Source organism: Petaurus breviceps, unplaced genomic scaffold (assembly GCF_028583685.1).
Source record: "Petaurus breviceps papuanus isolate PSGF00001 unplaced genomic scaffold, PetGlider_PUasm1.0 186, whole genome shotgun sequence".
Lineage (NCBI taxonomy): Eukaryota > Metazoa > Chordata > Mammalia > Diprotodontia > Petauridae > Petaurus > Petaurus breviceps.
The window spans coordinates 40,614,325-40,637,414 of NW_027185798.1; the positions used below are offsets into that span (position 1 = coordinate 40,614,325).

A 23,090-nucleotide genomic window follows, 5' to 3' on the forward strand; every position below is an offset into this window, starting at 1 on the left:
ATGATAGTTTTCTTTTAATTTATAAAAGTAAGGGTAGGGAGACAACAATTCACAAAAACTGTCTGTTAACTTTTGGAAGGATTGTGATGTGATACAGTGAAAGGATTGCCAGCCAGATAAAACCACAGATCCTTGAAATACTGAGACAGTTCTACAATAATTTGAGGTCAATAGAGCAAGTGTTTATTAAGTGCCTGCTCTGTGCAGGCTCTGTGCTAGGTGCTGGAGATACAAAGACAAAAAACAGGCCCTGCCTGCAAGGAACTTAGATTCTAATGGGAGAGACAAGGTGTATATTATACATATACACACATGCTGTCTCTTCCTTTATCATCTATTTATGTTTAAGTCTAAATATGTATATGTACATATATATTTATAATATACACATGCATAGAGGTACATATATGTATAATTATGAGCATATTTATCTTCAAAATGCATGCAAAACAGATACAAGGTAACCTTGGAGAGGAAAACATGGGGGTGGGGAGGACAGGGAATCTGCCAAGGCAAGAGAGAGGGCATGCATGTGCTGTGAGGAACAGAAGTCAGATACTTAAGTGGGACTACAGAAAATATGAAAGGGAGGACAGTATAAGAAGGCAAAATACATTCTTCCCTACTATCCTTTGAGGTATTATCCCAATCTTACAGGTGAGGAAACTGAGGATCGGAGAGGGTAAGTTTCATATCATTTCACAGATTTAAAGTTGTAAGGGACCTCAGAGGGATCTCTAGTCTAACCCTTTTGTCTTACAGATGAGAAAATGGTCTCAAAGAGGTTATATGAATTGCCCAATAAGGTCACCCATGTGGTAAGTAGCAGGTTGGGATCAGGTCCCAGGATCTCAGGCTCATGGTCATTTAGTAAGCAGCAGCACTAAGTAGGTCCTTGTATATACTCCCAAGAAAAACACATAGAGTAGGGAGCTGCCCTATAGTCATCCCTCAGTTCCCTCCTTTCCCAGGTCCTCTCCTGTCTAGCACATGAAAGAAAACCAAAACAGTCTAGTATGCTCATGGCTTCAAAATCCTGTCTATCCTTCAGGATGACACTCATGAGGCCACATGTACTGAATCTCCACCTTCAAAAAATGAACTCTCTGTTCATCTAAAGTTTAAACTTCATCCCCAAATTCTTGGGCAGTTACTACAAAAGGTTGAGCTATTGCCTTTAGACAAGTTTATACATGACATGAGTGAAGAACTAAATAATATCCTATTGTCTAAAAATGCCTTTGTTTAATTAAACTTGAATATTATAAATTTCCTAATGGATAATGTTGACTGTGAGGATGCCAATGCAGAAAGGACCATTTATGGTGTTCCTTGAACCTCTTGCCTTCACCTGCAAACCCTGCTAATTTACAAGGTTTGGGCTGGACTGGACTGCTCTGAAAAAAACCCATCTCAGAAATGGGGAAGTCTTGAGAAATAAAGACAGTATCTCAAACAGCACTCACTAGTGGGAGAAATCTTCCAACTTCTAATCCTTTGGCAGGAGATAGCTCAGCCAGTCAGTCAATAAGCGTGAATTAAGCACCTAAACTGCGTGCTAAGCCTTGGAGATACAAAGAAAAGCAGAAGATGGTCCCTGCCTTCAAGGAGATTACATTCTAATGGTAGAGATAACAAACAATCAGATATTCACAGGTAAGTTACATATGGGATAAATGGGACATAATAAAGAGGAAGTACTAGAATTAAGAGGGATTGGGAAAGCTTTCCTGTAGAAGTTGGGATTTTAGCAGGGACTGGAATAAAGCCAGAGGAACCAGGAGGCAGAGATGAGAAGGGAGAGCATTCCAGGAATGGAGGGAAGTCAGAGAAAATGCCTGGAGCTGAGAGATGGAGTATCTTGTTCAAGGAACAGCAACTGGCTAGTGTCACTGAATAGAGGAGTACATGGCTGGAAATATGGTGGAAGAAGACTGGAAAGGATGGGGACAGGTTATAAAGGACTGAATGCCAAACAGAGGATTTTGTATTTGATCCTAGAGGTAATAGGAAGACCCTGGTTTAAATCCTGGCTCTCACATTTAGTGGCATCATGGGAATCTAGTATTTGTATTATGTATCTCACAAGGTTGTTATAAGCAATATTAAGGATACCTTAAAATATTGGCTAAGTGTGAATTGTGATGATGATGATAACTAAGTAAAAATGAAGACACTATGGTTTAATATCAACCTCAATCCCCATTCATATTTTCACCATGTATATCCATGTGGTTTAATAAAAGGGATACTGGATTTGTATTTGGAAGACTTTCATTTTGAGTATCAGTGTCATATACTAGGTGAGGAATCTTAAATCACTTAACCTCCATGAGACTCATTTTCCTCATCCATAAATGGATAAGGATAGAACCCAAGATTGCACTGGTATGAGAAATTCCCTCTACCTTTATAAAACAGAACCTTCTCTCTGCAACTGGTGGCCTTAGAGAATTCCCTCAAATATGGAGAAGTTAATGATTGGCTCAGGGTCCCAGAACTGGTAAAGGTCAAAGACAGGACTCCTAGTTCTGAGGCTGGCTCTCTCCATTCATTATACCACACTCTCTCCATATGCAACCTTGAGTTAGTAACACTTGCACTATTTTTTTCCTCAAAAGATTATGGAAAGGATGAAGTGAGAATATATTACCCAATAAGTAATTTATTTATTCACTAATGTACAGAGCCAAGAACCCTGGTTTTGAAGTTAAAAGACCTGGGTTCATATGCCCACTCTGCATCTTTTACTACCTGTGTGACTTTTGGCAAATTACTTAACCTCTCTGGTCTGTGATTTCACAGGTGATTTCCAAGGCCTCAGCTCTGAATCTATAATTCCAAGAGACAGTAAAGTTATACTGAATAGCTAGGAAGTTTGAGGTAAAAGACTGGCTTTAGTTCTTTTGATACAGGACTTTGGAAAAAGCATTGAATATCTGTGCCTTGGCTTTCCTAGCTGTGCAATGGAATAGTCAAGCTAGAATTGTTTTGAAAGGAATTATAAAGATAATTTCATTCAACACCCTCGTTTTAGAGATGACAAAAATGAGAGGCACAAAAGTGCAGTGCCTTGCCCACAATTACAAAGGCGGTAAACAGCAAAGCTGGGATGTAGATTCATGGCCCCAGCCTCTGGTCCAGTCAAATTCCATCCAATAACTGCCTGCCTCCCTTCGAGGCTAGTGTGAAGTGCTACCACATCCAAGCAACCTTTCCTGCTTCCTGCAATTGTTAGTCCTTTTTTCAAATCAATTTGTATTTATTTTGTATCTATTTTAGATTATTTTATCTGTGGACATCTTGTCTCCTCCTATAGAATGTAATGGTCTTCCCTCATTCATTCAAAAATAATTTATGAAACCCCCATCTTGTCCCTGTATCAGTGAAATCACAGGTGTAATTCTACCTTAATCCTACGTGCCAGGCACTGTATTAGACACTTGGAATACAAAATAGACTTCATCCTAATGAATTTTATATGGGGGAGGGGATACATATACCAAGTAAATGAAAGTCATTTCCCAGGAGGAGGAGGTAGAGGAATCAGAATAGACTTCCCACAGGAGGTCAAATGTATCAGAGCTTAGAAGGAAGTTGGGGGTTATGCTAAGCAGAAGTGATGAGGAAGAGCATTCCAGGCATGGTTAACAGCCTGGGCAAACACAGAGTGGTGGGAAATGGAATGTCATTTAGTTAAGGAGTACAGTATGAGACTAGGACAAAGATTTCAGGAAAGATGTCCTTGAGGGTAGGGACTGTTCTGTCTTTTTGTTATCCTTAGCTATTCTTAGCCTATAATCTTTAGCATATAATAGCTGCTTAAAATAATAACAATAATACCATTTATATAACCCTTACTATGTGCCAGACACTCTGCCAAGTACTTGACAATCGTCTTATTTAATCCTCACAACTCTGGGAGTAGGTGCTGTTGTTATCCTCATTTTACAGATGAGGAAACTGAGGCAAACAGAGATTAAGTGACTTGTCCAAAGTCACATAGCTAAGGATCTAAGGCCATCCACTGTAACACCTGGCAGTGTTCAGCACCAAGGACACAAAGAAAACACAGAAAACAGTTGCTACCCTAAAGGCACTCGTTAGTCTCCTGATCTGCCTCCAAATTCAGGGCTCTTGCCATTGAATACAACACTGCTTAGCTTTTTGGTACCTCCAGTTTCCAGAGATAAGAAGACTGGAAAAACTGAGATAAATTCTGAATCCTCCTCCAGGCTTTGGTCACTCCCTCAGTGCCCTCCTTTTTTCATCAGCATTGCCAATTGGCAGTGGAGGCTCCACGGTTCTGCTTTCACAGGTGGGCAGGTTAGGATAGGCCTGGTCATCTTTGACCCTGTCCCAAAAAGTACTGGAGAAAGGAGGTGAACTCACAAAGATGCCACTTTATCTGAGGTCTCAAGGTTTCCCAGCTTCTTCAGTATGCCAAAGGAAACACTTTCCCTGTCTGCCCAGTACCAGAAGAGCCTGCAGGTCCAGGGTGTGGCAAGTAAAGGGTCTTGGGAGAGGATAGCACTTTAGCCCTCCCTCCCCTTCTCAGGCCTCATTGGAGCTTCTGAGAAAGGAAAACTGAAAGTGAGATCAATCAAAAATATCTCCACCACCTGTAGGCATCTGGAGGAGAGAGGAGGGAGAGAGGGAAAGAGACAGACAGAGAGACAGAGAAAAAGAGACAGAGACAGAGAGGCAGAGAGACAGAGAGACAGAGACACAGAGACAGATACAAAGAGACAATTTGGCTAGCAGCAGTGTGTCTTTTTGCTGTACTTCAGCAAGACTATATAAAGCGACCCCTTGCCCCAACCACTGACCAATCTAACAATCTAACAGCCTGTGAAACCAGGAAAGAATAGGATTTTTTCAAAGATTAGAATAAAATAGGAGTCCTAGAAGCCCTGGGGTCGGTCGGTGGGGGCCAGGAGGGGATAACTCTGGCCCTTCAATAGTTCACACTGGTGAAAACCTGGCACAGCAGTGGGTGATGTGCCAGCAGGCCCTTGGCACGGTCTGTGAAGTTTGGCTGGGCCACGTGGGGCTTTGTTGAGCCCAGGCAACCAACCAAACCCCCTCCAGCTTGGCTTTCGAAAGGGAGCTACGAGGCAGAAATTGTGGGTTTAACCAAGAACGCTCCACACACAAAGGGACAGAAGGAACCAAGGAAGGAGTGTGGAGAACAGCTCCAAAGAGAGGTTTATCGAGCTATTGGGTTGTGGGGGCAGGCTGTGAAGTGTACATGTGTGAGCCGAGAGGGGGTGTCACTCTAGTTAGAGGCAGAGAACCTATTCTCTCCACCTTGGCGTCGCCAGTCCCTGGCAAATAGACCGTGGTCGTCCCTCAGTCACGCCTTTGCCTTCTGTCACTATGTCTCTCCCAAACTCGGGGTCTCTCTTCCATGAGTTTTATAGTCCTGGCTAGCAGTCCCCGCGTCAGGGATCCATTAGGAACCTCCGTTTGGTGGGAACGCCCCTCAGGGTCTCTCTCCTAGGGATCAGTTCTGAAGTGTCAGGGAAGAAGAATTAACCTTCGAAAATCAGAGAGGGGTGCAGAGAAGTGCGTGCCCACCCTTGAGGCTCACGTGGCCAGAGGCTAGCAAGCTGGACGAGGGAGTAGAGGTCAACCAGGGAAACCTGGGAGTTTAAAAGAGCATAACCCAGTCCTCCCCAAACACAACGCCTAGCCCTGTGTGCCCCTGAGAGCCTCGGCCTCCCAAACCTGGATGTAGCCCCTTCACCTCTCCTTTTTTCACACTGCCTGAGGTGGTGACAACGAAAGACAATGTCTCTACTCTCTTCCGAAGCCTCCTGGAGCTGGCACTGGCCTGGGATCGATCAGCCCTCCTAGTCTCGGAACCCTGGACTAGCCCTGGGACCCTTTCCTTTAGGAGCAGACAACCCTTCACAGTCAGTCAGAGCAGGTGCTGGGGTGGGGGTTGGGGCGGGAAAGGGGGGGGGGAGGTTTTGAGCAGCCTGAAAGGGGAGGGACTAAAATAAAAAAATGCTAAGGAGGAGAGCGTGAGCCAGCCACTCCAGCAGAAAGCGCTGCGAGCCCGAGGGGAACTGATCTCCGAGTGAGTCAGGACTGCCCCACAGCACCGGCACTGCAGCGCACGGGCAGAGGCGCACAAGGCGAGGACCTGGGACAGGGTGGATGGCTGTGTTCGCCTGGGAGAGTGTCTACGGACGCGGGTCCAGCGAGATCTCCGACCCTCTGGGCAACCCCTAGGCTCCCGGCATCTGGAGGCACAGACCCAAGGTGAGTGTCCCGGGCGGCACTTTGTCGAGAGAGCGGCTGGAGAGCCACACTGGGCTGGGGGTACGCGGATCTCGCCAGGCTCCGATAGCTCCACTGTGTGCGCCTTAGCTGCGCTCCGCACCGCGAACCCCGCAGGCCCTGGAAAGGCTTCTGTGCGGGCACGCGGAGCCTGGCGAGAGAAACCTGCAAGTGAAGGAGCGAATTTGTGAGGGGTGGGGGCGGGGGCCACTGGCTTTCATCCCGCGGAAGGTTTGGGAGAGGCAGGTAGAGTGCTTTGCTCGCGAGTGCACGAGAGTGGTCTGAGTCTGGAAAGTAACCCTGCTGCCCTAAGGCAGCGCGGTCCCAGGGGTTCCCCAGGTGAGGCGAAAAGCTCAGCTCAAAGCCAAGAAATCGGCTTAATGCTCCCTTTCTGGTCCCCCTCCAGCTTCTCCCACCTCAGCAGTTGGGACCCTGAGGGATCAGGTCTCTGGCCTCCTGAGCTCAGGGACTCTGGTGGTGCCCAAGGTCAAAGGCTCACTTCTGGGGATGGGAACGCTGATGTGCTGTCGAGAAACTGGCGGTAGGGTTGGGCTACGCCAGCCTTTTCATTTTAAAAAACGCCACGGGCACCTTCAGGTGACTGACCGAGGTAGCCAAGGCTTCAGCTCCTCCTTCTTGGGACATCCTTCCCTGCCGGGTGCTGCCAGGTGCAGGGGAGGCTTAGCTGACGTGACACCACGGTCTTCAGCTAAATCAGGGACGACAGAAAAAGGGAAAGAGAGAGACTTCAGGGTCAGGAAACGACACCCGAGAGTAGTTTACTTCAGGCTGATTGAGACTACTCTTTTCCTTAAGAACACAACTCCCAGATAATGATGAAAAGGGTTTGCTACTCTAACTTTCTGTGCTCCTAAAAAGTGAGAGATTAAAAAAAGATCTTGCTTGCCCGGCTGGTTTTTCCAAGTCGTTCCAGATTGGAAGTTGTAACAGTTTGGAGGATAATTTATGGGTGTTTCAAGCATTAAAGTCTATTACAGCAAAGCCTTTTGGGTGCTTGGGGTATTAAGAGAAACGAAGTACACGTCCCAGCTGGAAACAAAAGAAGTGAAATCTTCACTGATTCTGCTCTCGATATGTAATCTGATTGTAAGGCAATGACTATCAGTTGCTCTGCCTATGTCCTCAGACCCTCACTCACCGAGTGTGGTGTGTCATGATCCCTACTTAGGATTCCAGCTATGGAACTAGGAACTAGATCGAAATAATGAATGATAGCAAAAGCCAGAAGCAACTTCTCCAGAGAATCTAAACCAAGACTATCCAGGGATTGGTGACATTCCCCCACACCTGCCCTGAGGGAGGAATTTCTGGTCTTATTCAGTACCATAAACATTTATTAAATGCCTACCATGTGCCCGACTGGACAACGCCCCGATCTTATAGTCTTTCTCTAAATTCTGTCCCTATCTCTCTCCCTTGGTCAGGTGAACTCGGACACTCCCAAATGAGCAGTATGTTCAGTTAACCTGATGGGCCTCTTTTGTTCCCACTGCCAAGTATCAATATAGGCTGCTCACATTTCATTTCCTAGCCAGGGGCTATCGATGAAGACTGTAGTTGTCTGTCAGCAGAAAAAAATAAAATAAAACACCCGATAGCAAAAAGGCAGAGAGGGAACTGGGAGGGAAGGAGAGAGGGCATGGAGGGAAGGTGTATTCCTTTTCCTGAACTTAAATGTAAGTCCCCAAACTCTTGTAAACTTCAGGGCCTACCTTGAAATGAGGGCTTTTCCCCATCCAAATCACTGAATTCCCACTGATAACCCCTACATTTTTAAACTGATAAAATGATGGTGGAGAGCATATTTGAAATGGATGAGAGGTCTCTAAAGGGTGATGTGAAGTCTAAGGACTGTGTTAAGGGGGGTTGGGAGTGGGGAAAGTGATAGGGAGACTTCCCTCTTTTTTCCTTTCCTTTTCTTTGGGGGAGGGGTTAGTTTAGTTTAATTTTATAAACAGTTCAGAAGAAGTTTGGTACAATGAAAATGGTCCCTCACACTTATTACCTGTGTAACATTGGGCAAATCATTTAACGTCTGTGGTCCTCAGCTTTCTCATGTAAAATGAGGGGCTTGGACAAGATGACCTCTGAGGTCCCTTCCAGCTCCAGACTCCAGGCATCTTCTCTGGCTGTTCCTCATGCCTGATCCTCTCTCTCCTTATTTCCACCACCTGGATTCCCTGATTTCCTTTAAGTTGCAACTAAAATTCCGCTTTCTAAAAGAATAGTTTCCTAATCCCCTTTAATGTCCCCTCCCTTCACTCTGTGGATTATCTCCCATTTATCCTGTCTGTCTCTGATTGTGCATAGTTGTTTTTAGATTGTGAATTCCTTGAGAACCAGGACTGTCTTTTGTTTCTTAACACAGTGCCTGGCACACAATAGGTGTTTAACAAATGCTTATTGACTGACTAGCTGATCCTATAAACCCATGTTCAAGGCCCTGACCACAGAGGAATACTACTATCTCCTGCCCTTCCCAGGCCCTTCAAAACACAGGAGCCATACCTCCTCCTTCCAATTTACCTTAACCTGAGGCATCCCTTGTAACCCTTCTTTCCTAATCACTTCTGGGAAAATGAAACTCCCGTCTCAACTCTTCTTATTCCACCCCAAATATTCCCAGTGATTCCTGTGGGAGCAGGGGCAGGTTCCAGACTCAGGCTGATGCAGTTGCTTCCCACCCAATCCCCTGAGTACTGGACTCAGATGGAATTGGGAGTCAGGGCAAAAGGAAGGCCCCTAGCTGCCAGGAGGGCAGGGGAAGAGCCTGAGGAAAGTTTCTCATGGTTATTGAGTGTAGACTGCTAAAAAAAAAACTGAGAAGTTTGCTCTTTGAATTGGATATCAAGCATTATCCACACCATGTCTGTGGAATGCTCTCACTCTAGTGGCCACTTGGTTTGTCTGGTCACAGAGCAGACATCACAGAAAACTGGTTCAGCCACTCCATTACACTAGTCACCATATGAAGGGTTTACCTTTAAGGACTGCACTAGAAGTGCTCCTCACCATATGAAGGGGTTCACTTCTGAGGGATGGATAAGGAGGGACCCCAGCAGATACTAAAATCAAAAGCAGTGAAAGCTGACATTGGAAGCCAGGATTTTCTGTAAAAAATCTGGGGACTTAGAAATTCATGAAAGACATTAATATCTTTTGCTGACATCAAACTTTCTCTCTGCACATTAGAAGAAGGGCTCTGCCCCCTTATTATTATTGGTTTTATAACTACCGTATGTGCTTTAGGAAGTTATCAAAGGGATGACCTAAGGTTAGAGCCGTAACTAGGATGGGGCAGATGGGTCTTTGTCTCAGGATGAGGACCTGGAGAAGTGCTTCCTCTTTGTGCCTCATTTCACTATCCTCCAGAAGCAGGTGCAAAAGTACAAAACTGTCAGCTAGTACAATAACGTCATCCCTACCTGAAGCTTCCTTTCACCATGATACCTCTCTCTGAGAGTCCACTTTCCCTCTCAACCCATAAATCATTAGGTACAACTACAGTAAAACTCACAGAATCACCAAATTTAAGAATGTGAAAGGACCTTGGAAGTCATCTTGTTCAGCACATCACCCACCCCCTAAAAAAAGAACCCCCCTATAACACACTAGATTACTGATTATGCAGCCTATACCTGTGACACCTATCATACATACTTCTACTTTCCGACCTGAATTTGATCTTGGTACAGTTAGGACTGCCTGGAGTCCAAATCACATTTCTGGAAATCAAACCCATGGATACCTCTCCCTGCTCACATTCATGACATCCAATCTCACTCTATCCTCTTTGCCTTTGCCTCAATCCAGCTGTCCAGTTGGACTCCTGATTGGTGAGAATTCTCTACATTTAGTGAGACCCAGACCTCAGTAGCAAACACTCCCCAGAGTTCTACCCTCTAGCTTTGAGTACAAAACTGTCAACATTATCATTCCTGGAAAGGATTTGTCAATCATCTGCCTCCCGACTTCCCAAATCAAAACATCCCACCTGGGACACTCCATCCTAATTAGACTGTAAGCTGTATGAGCACAGACAGCCTCTTGCTTGTGGTGCAGTATTTGTATGCTAAGCATTAAGACTAAGTAGTACCTGTGACTTTTTTATTCATTCACTTAGTAAGGTAACTGAGTTTGCAGATCAAACATTCACACACCAGAACATGTCTTTTCCCTGAGCAGTTTTAAAGAGTTTTCACTAACAAATGAGTATAAGCACTAATTCAGATGTGGGTTTGGTTTGGTTTTTAGAGCCTATACATTGCAATGGGGCCTTGTTTACTCACCAACTAGAAGACAGGCAAATGCCTGAATTCCAAGAATAATATGGGCCAACCTGACTGTGATACACATCAATATTCAAAGGGGAAAAAATCAAAATCCAAGGAACTGGTAGAAGAAAGACTTGTAAGAAGAAGAGCTGAGTCCCAATTTACATCTGTAACCTTTTGAAGTCATTTTACCTAATCTGGACAATGTCCTTTTCACTGTAAAATGAAGAGTGAAGTGTTGGAAGTCTCTAAACTTCCAACAAGTTCTAAATTTCTGATCCCATGAATGGAAGCATTTATCCCTAATAGGTAAGGACTTCCAGCAACAGAGCTAAGCCAAAGCAAGAGAAACAAAGATTTTTTTTTAATTGCCAGATTTTAATAACTTGGTTGAGACTTCAGAATCCAGATCCTTTTAGGCCTACCCCCCAAAATGACATCTATATTCAGTCCAGTCCAGTGATTCTACCGTCAGCATATGTCGTTGTTTCTGCAGGTGGTTGACTCCAGGGAGAGCGGAACCAGAGAATATTGGGAATGGGGCACAAGGGAAGGGTGGGAAGAATGTGAAGGAGACATGGAAAGAGAAGAGGTTATAATTTAGCAGTTGTCTTTTCTACTATATGTTGGGGAGGGAAACAAGCAGCCTGTTTGCACCCACCCTCATGTCTACAGTGTTGATATGAGGAGGAAATTCTACCTTGGATCACACTCAGTCACTCACCAGAGGCTTACTTCCTTTGAGTCATTAACCAAGTAAAACCTTCCCTACTACTGAGGCCAATTAATACAAGATTCATACATCTCCATGAGACATGAATAAAAATGGGCACAAGCTGTTAGAATTAATGAGAGTCCATAATGTTCCATTTAATTTTCCAATTAGGGTACTTTTCTACAGTGAAGAGGGAGGCTTAGGAAACTGCCTGGGAGTTTCCCATCCTCCACCTATTTACTACCTTCCCCAGGATGGCTCAAAAGGACAAGAATAGCTTGAGTGACTTGTCTTTGGGTCTTCATCTTTGAAATGAGTAAAAGGAATATAGTCCCAGGGAATGAGATTTCCAATAACAGGAGATGTTTGATATTTATTGAGAAGAGAAGATGATGATGGGGGACAGCTGGTAAGAACTAGCTCTTAGGGCAATTAATGAGATAAAACAGAAATTGCAGAAAGTGGGCAGCTCCTTGCTCACGTGAAAGCCTCACCAGCAGCATCTTAACCAGAGTCTCTGCACCAGGGGTGTCTGTTTGCTTCCATGAGGCAGTGACTCTCCCAACAAGCCCCTCCCCCAGACTAAGATCTTTCCCTTCCGCTTCTCAACAGTGCAGGTAATAAGTGACAGTGTTGAGATGGGAGCCCACATTCTCTGCCTCCAAATCGAGGGGCTCTTTCCTTAGAACCACACTTTCTCCTAGTCACCCTCTCAATAGTTATTCCAAATTATCCAAGCACCTAATTGATTGTGTAGTGTATAAAGTCTTCTTTCTTCTTCTTCTCTTACTCTTCTTCCTCCTTCTCCTTCTTGTCTTTGGATTCAGAGTCAGAAACTCAGAATTTCCCTGTAAATTTATTCTTGGGCTAAGGAGAAGTTTGAGAGATTTAGGGCCCATCAGTGGTCTTTTCTGAAAACCAAAAAGCCCCCAAATTGGCTAACTATGATGAGATAGTGGATGAATGGGCTCTGATGTCCAGACTTACCACAGTAGCCTTTTACTATAAGGAAATTTACAATCCATTATACTACAGTGATCATTTCCAAGTAACCACAAAATATTAGCTCCCTGGTACAGATGTGCTGAATTGCCTTGGTGTGTTTCAGACAGCTATGACTTCCCTATCTAGAATCAGTTGTAGCACATTCTTTACATTGAATGCCCATCTCTCTCAAGAGAAATGGAAAAACCTCGATCAAAAGACTCAGCCATTCTGTACCTATGATGATAAACATTAACATCCAAGAATTTCGCAAGAGAAGCCACATAAAAAATGAATGAATGAAAAGCATTTGTTAAGCTTTTAAAGTGAATCACTGAAAAGAAAGTGGGCCAGTCATGGAGTAAAAGCCCACATGCTCCATTGGCATTCACTCGATGTCAAGAGAACATAGTGCATTGGAAAGAACACTGGGTTTGAACTCTGAGGATCTGGGTTTGAATCCTGACTTTGTCACTGGGTTTTGTTGCTTTCTTCATTCGGCTATTTGGACTTTGGTTCCCAACCCCACAAAAAGAGGGTGTTAGTCTAGATGGCCACTAACGTCCCTTTCAGGTTCAAATCTGTGATCCTGTGAACTAGAGGAAGGCCTCTGGATTGTTGGGTGGACCCACCTGTGGAGGATATATGGGAGTGGGTGGACACAGTCATACAATATGAAAGGATATGAGTGGCTTATGTTCTGCATCAATAGAGGGAGAACCCACATTAGTGAGATCACAGATTCATCAAAGGTAATAAGCCAATAGTCCAGTGTTGTCTCTGGCCCTCCCTATTCCCCCTTCCTCACCTCACCCTCAAGAAATATGAGTCAAGGTAGTTCTAATTGCCTGGGAATGAAGCATGGTACAATGAATGCTTGCTCATTTTCCTGAAGGGAACACAGCCTCAGATGAAAAAGCATAGATTGACAGGTGCCAAAGAACATTTATTGAGCTAGCTGTGCTACGTGCTAGGAATGCGGCCCTGGCCTTTAAGTAGCATAAGGAACAATAGAATGGAATTTGGAGTCGAATCCTGATTCTGTGATAGTACTTTGGGCAAATTACTTCACATTTTGGTGCCACTGGGTTTCCATTTTTTCCTTTTCTCTTTCCTGACTGCTACATTCTCAGATCTTTTAATTGTTAGAATTTAAAGTGCTAAATGATGGGGAGTACCTGGAAGGGGGAAAGGATCATAGGAGCATAGATTTATAGCTGGAAGGGACCTTAGGGGCCTATGGTTCCAGCTCCATCATTTTGTAGATAAGGAAAGTGAGGTCCAAAGAGGTTAAGTGATTTGGCCAAGATCACAGGGTTAAGTATCCAAGGCAGGATTTGAACCCAAATCCTTCTGACACCAGATCCAGCACTCTATCCACTCTGATGAGAAGAAAATGATATGTTGGGAGTATGGTGGCAAGCCTGTGGGATTGGGGTAGAGAGCTGAGTTGGAGAGAAAATAAGATTGAAAGGGCAGGTTTCTAACATGTTGTACACTCCATTTGCATTTCCTAGATCTATCTTTCCATATAAAATTAAGCTGTAGGGCAATTGTCCGCCCTTCCCTGTTTCATTTCCATTTTAGATGCCCTAATTTGTATAAATCTACTATTGGTATTTCTGGCATAAGAAATCATTTTTATTTAACCAGTTGTATGTTTTGACATTTTATAATTAACATTCTGGTTGGTTTGCATTCCCAACTTTAAATAATCTTTACAAGCTCCTTGACATCTGGGTGAAAGATCAGTGGATGTTCAGATGTATTTTTTTGCCCCAGATTTCATTTTGGCAATGATAAAACATAATCCTTTCAATTCGGAATTCTTTGAAAGCTGTCATTTTGACTGAAGGCATTTGTAGGTATTTTTAGGAGGGTATTGGACTCCATGATCTCTTTCAGCTCTAAATTCTATCATCTTATTTTAGTTCCTTACCCAATCCAACAATATAACTATTTCCTTTTGACTTTTAGGGAGGTAAAGGAGATGGGAAGAAATAAACTGAGAGAAAGAAGCAATTTATCATCCAAAGTTTTATGCAACAGTCAGTCAGTGATTGAATAATTATCTCCATTGCATTTAGGTACAGTTCTTAACTGACAGATGATAACCTAGGGACAAAAGGTGAACTGATTATTTAAAAGCCCAGAAAGGGCAAACGCCCATGATCCCAGACCATCAGACTGGATTTCCATCCATCAACTCTATCTCACTCTATGAATATTTACTGAGAACCTGTTTAAAAGCTCGGTATTATCTGAGTTACTGTTGGAAATACCAAGAAACATAAGATGTGGTTCCAGTCCTGAAAGGACTTCACTTTAAGGTCAGACATAAAACTTCACATCTCCTACACACCTCATAGTCATTTTGGTGCTTCCATGAAGATCCCCAAGCCTCCATCCACTCATGCTATTTCCCCTGCATGGAATGCCCTCACTTTCATTCTCCCCTACATAGAAAATATTAAAACATAGGAAGAAAGAGAAATTCTTGAGTGCTAAATTGCCTAGTACAGACACTAAGAGCTTTAGGAATTGGAATAAGGGGGATAATTCCTCAGCCTAGCATTTAACATTCTCCACATTCTGATTCAACCTTACCCCACCAGCTTTCTGTCACACTCCTCCCCATTAAGTACCGCTGACAAACATATTGTTCCCAAAACTTGACATGCCTCTATATATTACATTTCCACAAGCCATTCTCACACCTTGAATACAACCTCTCCTCCTCTCTGACTCTAAGAATTCCCATCCTTCCTAAGGCAGCTGATACAGCAAATAGAGTGCTAGACCCAAGTCAGGAAGACCTGGACTCAAATTCGACCTCAGATACTTACAAGTTGTGTGACCCTGGACAAGTGACTTACCCTCTGTTTGTCTCAATTAATTCAACTTGTAAAATGGGGATAGTTAGTAATACCTACCTTGCAAGGTTGCTGTGAGAATCAAACAACAATATTTGTAAAACACTTAGTATTGTTCCTGGCACATAGTAGGTGCTATATAAATGCTTATTCCCTTTGCTTCCCCTTCCCCTCCTCCAGGAAGTCTTTCCTAACCCCCCAGCTTTAATTCTTGTACCTTCCCTCCATTAATATAGAAATGTTGGTTCTCCTCAGTGCCTAGCACACAGTAGGTGCAATATAAATGCTTATTCCCTTTGCTTCCCCTTCCCCTCTTCCCATAAGTCCTTCTTGAATTCCCCAGCTTTAATTCCTGTGCCTTCCCTCTGTCAATTATTTTCCACTTACACAGTACAACATATAACCTTGTTTTGTATTTATATGTTGTTTTCTCTCTTAAATTATAAGGTCCTTGAGGAGAGGGACTATCTTTTGCCTCTCTCTTGTGTCCCCAGTACTTAGCACAGCACTGGGTACATAGTAAGTACTTTATAAAATGTTTATTGTTCAATGGATTGCTTTACTCTATGACTTAGATTCTAATTATCTATGAGCATGGAATATCCTCTCAATGGAATGTAACCCTTTGAAGTCAGGGACTTTTTCTCTGTTCCCTCTGTATCCTTGGCACCAGTTAAGTCCCTGACTCTTGGAGGAGTTTACTAATTATCTCTTCAGTTGACTGGAATCGTTGGAGGGAGGGATTCATGGAGGAGATGGTCCTTGAAGGATCGAGAGGACTTTGATAGAAGCAAGAAAGAAAGGAAAAGAAGGTATTCTGTGGAGGGAAGTCATCATGAGCAGACTGAAGTATGGGGGGTGACTATGATGGATGCAGGAAAGAATGAATTTCCAGGAACTTGAGCTGTTGCTTCTCTCTCTTCATAGAAAAGCATAAAAAAAGGGCAGATTATCTTTCTCCCTGCCCCATATTCCGACTGACCACTGGTCCATTAGCCCTCTGGGGGAGTTCCACCCCTCACAGCCCTAACTTCAGATAAAGCAGGAAATCTTAGTCCTTCTTAGTAAGAATGGGGTAATGATCCAGGAGGCTGTAGAGACATGCACAAAAAATATTCAAGGAATTCTAAAGGAATAAAAAAAAATGCCCCAATCTGGATTTTTCCATGAAGACATCACTGGAACATGTTTTCTCAATTAGTTTTCACATTGCTTGGAGTGAAGTCATTGTGTGGGCCATCCATCAGCTCTGTGACCAAAAAGCCACCTGATCCTGGACTTCACTTTCCCCCATTTCTTCTCCCTTCCCTACCCCCTACCAAAATTTGGTTCAGATAGTCACTGGTCCTGATATCTTTGCTGGCTGCAGAAACAAAATCATGCCTACAACAATAAGCCAAGGCATGTGTGCGCATGTGCTCTCACACACACACATTTACACTCCAGTGAAAAGAAACCTAATTTTAGATTTGATTTGTGATGTGCAAAAATTTAAGAGATACTTCTGTAGAAAACTGTAGAAAACTAAGACTGAAGGAGCCTTCAACCCACTAAGCTGGTCAGACAATCCAGAAATCTATCCTTCCCCTCCCCCAATCCCTGGGTGTATTTTTTTTTAATAAAGTTTAAAGTCACCAAAATAGTTTCTAATATTGCTCGACATGTCCTGGACTTCACTCAGCTTTCTTTTCTTTATATGTTTATTATTAGATTGTGGCTGCTCACTGTCCTGTCAGACCACATTAGCACTTTACATTATAGGTTCCCAAAGCAAAGAAAAATCATCTCCTCTGTAATTGGAAAATTCAGAGTAGGAGGCAAATGAGCATTAAGAAAAAATCATGCAGTTGTTAAAAAAGAAGGAAGGAAGGAGGGAGAAAGGGAGGGAACTAAGGAGGTAGGGAGAGAGAGGAAGGAAAGGAAAGGAAAGGAAAGGAAAGGAAAGGAAAGGAAAGGAAAGGAAAGGAAAAAGGAAAAAGGAAAAAGGAAAGAGGGAAGGAAAGCAAAGAAATCTGATGATCATATTTTCTAGATGATTTCCTAGACAGAGCTTGTTTCTGAGGGGGCAGCTTTGCTTTGTCAGATTATTTTTAATTCTTTCGATATTTTGTATCTGATGTTTCTAATCTGGATGGTCCAAAGTATACTCAAGTACTGTAGTAGCAAAGCTGTTTCCTGTCTAGATAGGAGGAGAGAGCTGAGAACCATGGCCATCTCTTTGCACAGAGATGTATTATTGTAATGTAATGCCAAGGAAAGGCAACTTCCCAAGGTTCAGAATACCAGCATAGGTGCTCTCCATTTTATTCAGTGACAAACCAAGAACAGAGAAGATCAAAACATGACATCATTCAAAATACAGCATTTACTAAGTGTGATTAAATAATCTCCAAGTACTACCCCACCCCAGGACCTTCCAATCATTCAATCAATTACAAAATCCCAGTTCTAAATATTACTCCACCCCTAGGCTGTACCTGCATTTAGTCCACCACAAAGCCCCTCTTCTCAAATGGAGATTAGTTTCCAAACAAGTAAAGTACATTCATTTGTTCAACCATAGAACACAAAAAGGTCAAAAGTTCCCCACCCCTGGATCACAATTGAATCTACCCCAGAGTTACAACAAGTTTAAGCACAGCACTTAATAACCAAATGGAAGTCTTTTCTTCATCTTGACAGGAGGCAAGTTCTCAGCAATCTTAGTTCCTGGGGAGACAAGGCTTAGCAAGGCCACAAGATACATTGCCAGTCTCTTCATTAATTCATCCTCTGTCTGCAGAACAGTCCTAGAACCCCTGAAAACATTAGCAAAACCCTCTCCCAGGATTTCTGTAAACATACAACAAGAAAATCCTTCTTCAGGGCTTCTGAACCAACAGAAAGGTTCCCAGACCCCTGCAACAACAGCACTGTCCTTCACCAGTGGACAGTATTCACTCTCTGTCTGCAGGACAGTCTCAGTAGCTCTGAACCAACAGAAAGGTTCCCAGACCCCTGCAACAACAGCACTGTCCTTCACCAGTGGACAGTATTCACCCTCTGTCTGCAGGACAGTCTCAGGAGCTCTTAGCCAACAGCCAGGTTCTAGGACTTCTTCAACAAAAGGACTGTCTTTTACCAGTGGACAAATCTGGCAAAACAACATCAAAACAGACAGACAAAGTACCAGCAAAACAGCCATGTCTCCTCAGTCCTTGGCAGCTCAGGGGGCAGGTCTCAAAAGTCCAGGGCAATTCAAAGTGGCCCCCAGCAATTCTCTCAGTCTCTCTCTCTCTGCCTCCACGTGGGTGCTGCTTCCAAAAAGTTCTTCTGCCTCTCTCTTGTGTCTCCAAATCTACGTCACCAGCTCCTCCCAGTTCAGGGCTTTCTTTTCATATCAACAAGTCCATCCCACAGGTGGGATTAACAAACTCTGGGTTTTAACACAATCAATTTGAAAACCAAGCCAATACAGGGGAATCTTTATATTCTATTACTATCACAATTATTCAAATATATCAGAATTAGGATTTCTATAAAGGCTTCTCTCATGGGTTGACTTTTCAGAAGAAAAAAAGGCCAGCCACAAAAGATGAAACCTGAGGCCCTGGGCTTTGCCATCCCTCCTACTATGGAACCCTTAGCACTTCTGGATCTTTCTACCCTCCCTGCTGTACCTGAAATTTGTTATGCATTGTCTCCCCAAATTAGAGTGGGAGCTTCTTGAGACTAGGGACTGACTGATTTGCTTTTTCTATTTGTGTCCCCAAGATTTATTACAGTTCTGGGCATATAGTAAATGCTTAATAATATTTTTTTTATTCAGTCATTCACCTTGATTGTAGCAGCTAGTTGGTATAGTGTATATAAAGTGTTGGACTGGAAGTGAGAGAGATGTGAATTCAAATCCTGACTCAGATGGCTGAATGACCCTTTGTGCCTCAGCCTCATTTTCCTCATCTGTGAAATGGGAATAATAGCTTCTACTTCACAGAGTTATGTGACTGAAATGAAATACTATTTGTAAAGTGCTTTGCCAACCTTAAAGCACTATTTAAATGCTAGCTATACATATTGTTGCATAGGAAAAAATTCTTCTGAGTTTGTTCTTTCTGCCAACACTAAATAGTATCTTTTATGTTCACTGCCTCATTTTCCATGTGTAGAGAGGGGTCTCCTTATTTTAGGTAATAGAGTGCTGGAACTGGAGTCAAGAAATACCTCGGTTCAAATGCTGCATCTGACACTTTGATAGTCAGTCAAGTATCCTGAATGAGGTACTTAGATGAATCATGGCTGTACCACCTTTGATGATGCTCTGTGACCTTAGGCAAGTCATCTGACATCTCTGCTTTAGTTTCCTCATCTGTAAAATGAGAGGTTTGGCCAAAATAATCTCAAGTCCTTTACAGCACTAAATTTATTATCTCATGATTCTTCTTTAAAGTTTCTCCATGAGTAGGAACAACTATTACTATAATTCTATGAGGACCTTGAGATTTGTTAACTTCTTTAGAAGCAAAATGCACAGTTGATCAGAAGCTACCTAAATCTCCTATCATGGGGCTGAAGAGGTTGGTGACTAGGGATGGAGGCAAGATTTCATCCCATCCCCATTGTAATGTCTGTGAAAGAGCTTTAATTTCCCACAAAATCGCATCCCTCCCCCATAGTATATTTTTATAAGGCCAACAGGGCTAAGATACTATTAAAATGTTGACATTGTCATAATTTTAAAGAAGTTTCTTCCCAGAGTCTTGGGCCTAGAATTTTCCCATAACAGGGGAAGTTCTGTGCTGTCTGGGTCTGAGTCTTTCTTGGTGAAATCAGCAACCAGAAAATTTGAACATCATCAAAGGAACTCCTTCATTCAGAACCAAATCTGGTAGTCCATGCTACTGATCTGACTTTGGCCCCCAGTTTTCTAAAAGGAAAAGGCTAGTCTAGAAGGTCCCTTCCAGTTCTGAATCCTTTGATCATAATGGACCATTCTCTTCCTGAGGTTTTCCATGATACTACTTTCTCCTGGTTCTCTTCCCACCTGTATATACAATAAAAGATTATGTATGTATGTACATATGTATAATAAAAATCCTTTTTATTGTTCTTTGCTGAATCATCACCCATGTCCCTCCCCATTCCTCTCCATATATATCTTCTCTTGGTAATCTCATCAGCTCCGATGAGTTACATTACAATCTTGAAACCAATGATGCTTAGCTCTCCATGTCTAGCCCTAACCTTTCTCCTGTAACCTATCCTTCTTTCTAACTTTATTCCACGAGGTCCATCTTTCATTCTTCTGCACATTCAATCAACCATCAAATCTCGTTGCATTCATCTCCCATGTTATATCTCTCAGCCACCATCTTTCTTCTACTTACATAATAGTTGACCCTCATCACCTTTCAAATTATATAAAAGGAACACTGTCTTAGAGGTGAGTAGAACCAAAAAGAATGAATGAAGCTCACTTAATCCTTAATTACTCTGTGAGATAAACACTACAGGTATTAGTACTGTATATATTTTACAGATAAAGAAACTGAGGGTCACAGTGAATCACATAACAGTGCCTTTTCTCATGGTCACATAACTGGTTAGCTATCACACTATGTCACCTTCATCCTTTGCTCAAGCAAAAAGAAAAAAAAACAGATGATAGTTTTAATGAGAGACTATGCAATTTAAGTTCAAAGGGCAGATAAGTAATGTCAAATGACTGGTCTCATCTTCTCATATCACAGATTTATCTTCTTCCATCTAGGATATTCTCCCATGTCTCTTACACCATAGTTCCTCTTTCAAAATAGGGATCTTCTCAAAAAGGGTTCAATTTTCAGTTCTTAGATGCAAAGAAAGCATTGATGGTACACAATCTGATGACATATTTCAATCCGAATTCTTGCCTTTTCTAACTCTTTCTGGGCAGACAAAAGAACTAATTGTATGTATGGTCAGAAAGAGTGGCATGAGAGTAGATAACCTTTGGGAGTGGGGAGGAAAGATGTGTGCTTCAATTCTTGCTGTCATTATCACCACCTGGTCCCTTCTCCCCTATAAAATGAATGGCATTTTTTAAAATACACCAAGGAAGAGAGAAGGAAGTTCAAAAAGGGAGTCAGACAAACAGGGCAGGTTTATCATTACAGTGTTAAATTTAATATACACTTTTTTAAAAATGCAATTGGTATATAGCAGAAATTTATAATTCCCTTTTCTGTTCTCTTTATATTGAAATGTTCACATTTGTTAAGTTCACAATAAAAAAGGCATCTTACATTAAAAATAAGATGAATGGCATCCCCTTAATTATACAATTACAAGGGACTTGGGTTCCACGTGCTTAAAGAACAGGACAGTGAAGGCAAAGGAACCTTTCATTGTATTTGTCACATCACTCCAGTTCCCACTTTAAAGGTGATCATTCATAGCCATCTGAGAAAGCAAATAAGCTATTAAACATCTGTGTTTTTTTACTGAGTTGGCTTGGACTGCTTTCCTTCTACCTGCCTTTCAGAAAAAGGCAAATGCTGACTCTGGCCCCAGAGCAAAAAAACAAAACAAACAAACAAAAAAAAACAATGGTCATTTCCACCCTTTTCTGAAACTTGCAAAGGCAAAAGGAGCCAACTGTCCCAAAATATGATACACCAGGAGAGAAAGTTTCTTACCACATATGAAACTGAATAATTCTACGAGTTAACTTTCTTTTGAACTCGGTTCAAGAGTGTTGTCTGTTATTTTACAAGAAAGGTCACTAATTACAAAGTTTTTTCTTAAAGAGGTCAGACTTCAAACTTTGCCTCCAGATTCTCTGCCCATGTGTCAGCAACTCTGTATCTTGGAAAAGAAAGAAAATATTTGGTGGGAGGTGGAGTTTTCAAGTGTTTTTTATTTTGGTTTGATTCATGACATGCCTCTCCCTCTAAAATAAATAAATCACCAAATGTTTAAAAGGTTTTTTTAAGGGTTTTGTGAAATTTTGCTAACTTCATCCAATCACTCGAAGTGTTTTCAAATCAAAACACTGACTACATGAAGTCTGAAGGTATCTATCCTTATCCCCTGTCATTTTACCGTAGTAGCGATTCATGTGCTAGGAGAAAGTTGCCTTTGTGTATGTGTGAACCTGTAATATTATAGATGCCAACTATAGAAACTTCTTCCACCAGTAAAGATGAGCAACTTGGCCATAACTGGGCAGCTAGGTGATGCAGCGGGTAGAACACTGGGCTAAGAATCAGAAAGACTCATCTTCCTGTGTTCAAATCTAGCCTTAGACAGTTATTAGCTGTATAACCCTGAGGAAATCACTCAACCCTGTTTGCTTTAGTTTCCTAATCTGTAAAATGAGCTGGAGAAGGAAATGGTAAACCATTCTATATCATTGCCAAGAAAACCCCAAATGGGATCACAAAGAATTGGACACAGTTGGTCGCGAATGAAAGGATTCAACAACAAAGGTAACTGATAGTCTGAGAGACTTTCCTCAGGCGTTGAGCAGTTCAGTAATCTATTCATAATCATAGTTAATACTTGTTAGGGAAAGGACTTGAACCCAGGTTTAACAGATGCCAAGGCTTCTCCTGATTCCCTTCCAGCTTCACATCAATGTTCCAATAGATGGCGTCATTAGAAGCAACTGAAACTGGTCAGTTTAGGGAGCCTAAATTGTATTGTTTGGCGGGTCAGTATGCAACATATATACAGATATACACAGTACTAAAATGGATCTGTGATCTCATCAATTTGGAAGTTCCCACCAGTAATACAAGTCACAATCTATTTGTGTTTGCCCAACTTTGGAGAGTACTGATCATGTCCTTCCTCAAGTTCCTCACAGTCACCCAACTTGCCTTCCTCAATTCATCCTGACACAAGGAGGGTACCAGAGGAGCCCTCCAGCTGTCCATCAATCAGCCGCACCCCTACCCCACCCCTCCACATAAC

The 23,090-nt window shown here is 42.5% G+C and overlaps 1 protein-coding gene and 1 long non-coding RNA gene across 3 annotated transcripts in view; one reads left to right on the forward strand and one right to left on the reverse strand.

The window, feature by feature from the left end:
* The window catches only part of LOC138162161 (uncharacterized), a 445,118-nt gene that overhangs the window by 222,439 nt on the left and 199,589 nt on the right, over positions 1 to 23,090 (reverse strand). The gene's annotated exons all lie outside the window — the stretch shown is intronic.
* The window catches only part of NGF (nerve growth factor), an 85,746-nt gene continuing 68,674 nt past the window's right edge, over positions 6,019 to 23,090 (forward strand). Inside the window, exon 1 of the mRNA XM_069090273.1 lies at positions 6,019 to 6,270. The gene's annotated coding sequence lies outside the window, so the exon portion shown is untranslated. The remainder of the gene's footprint in view (positions 6,271 to 23,090) is intronic.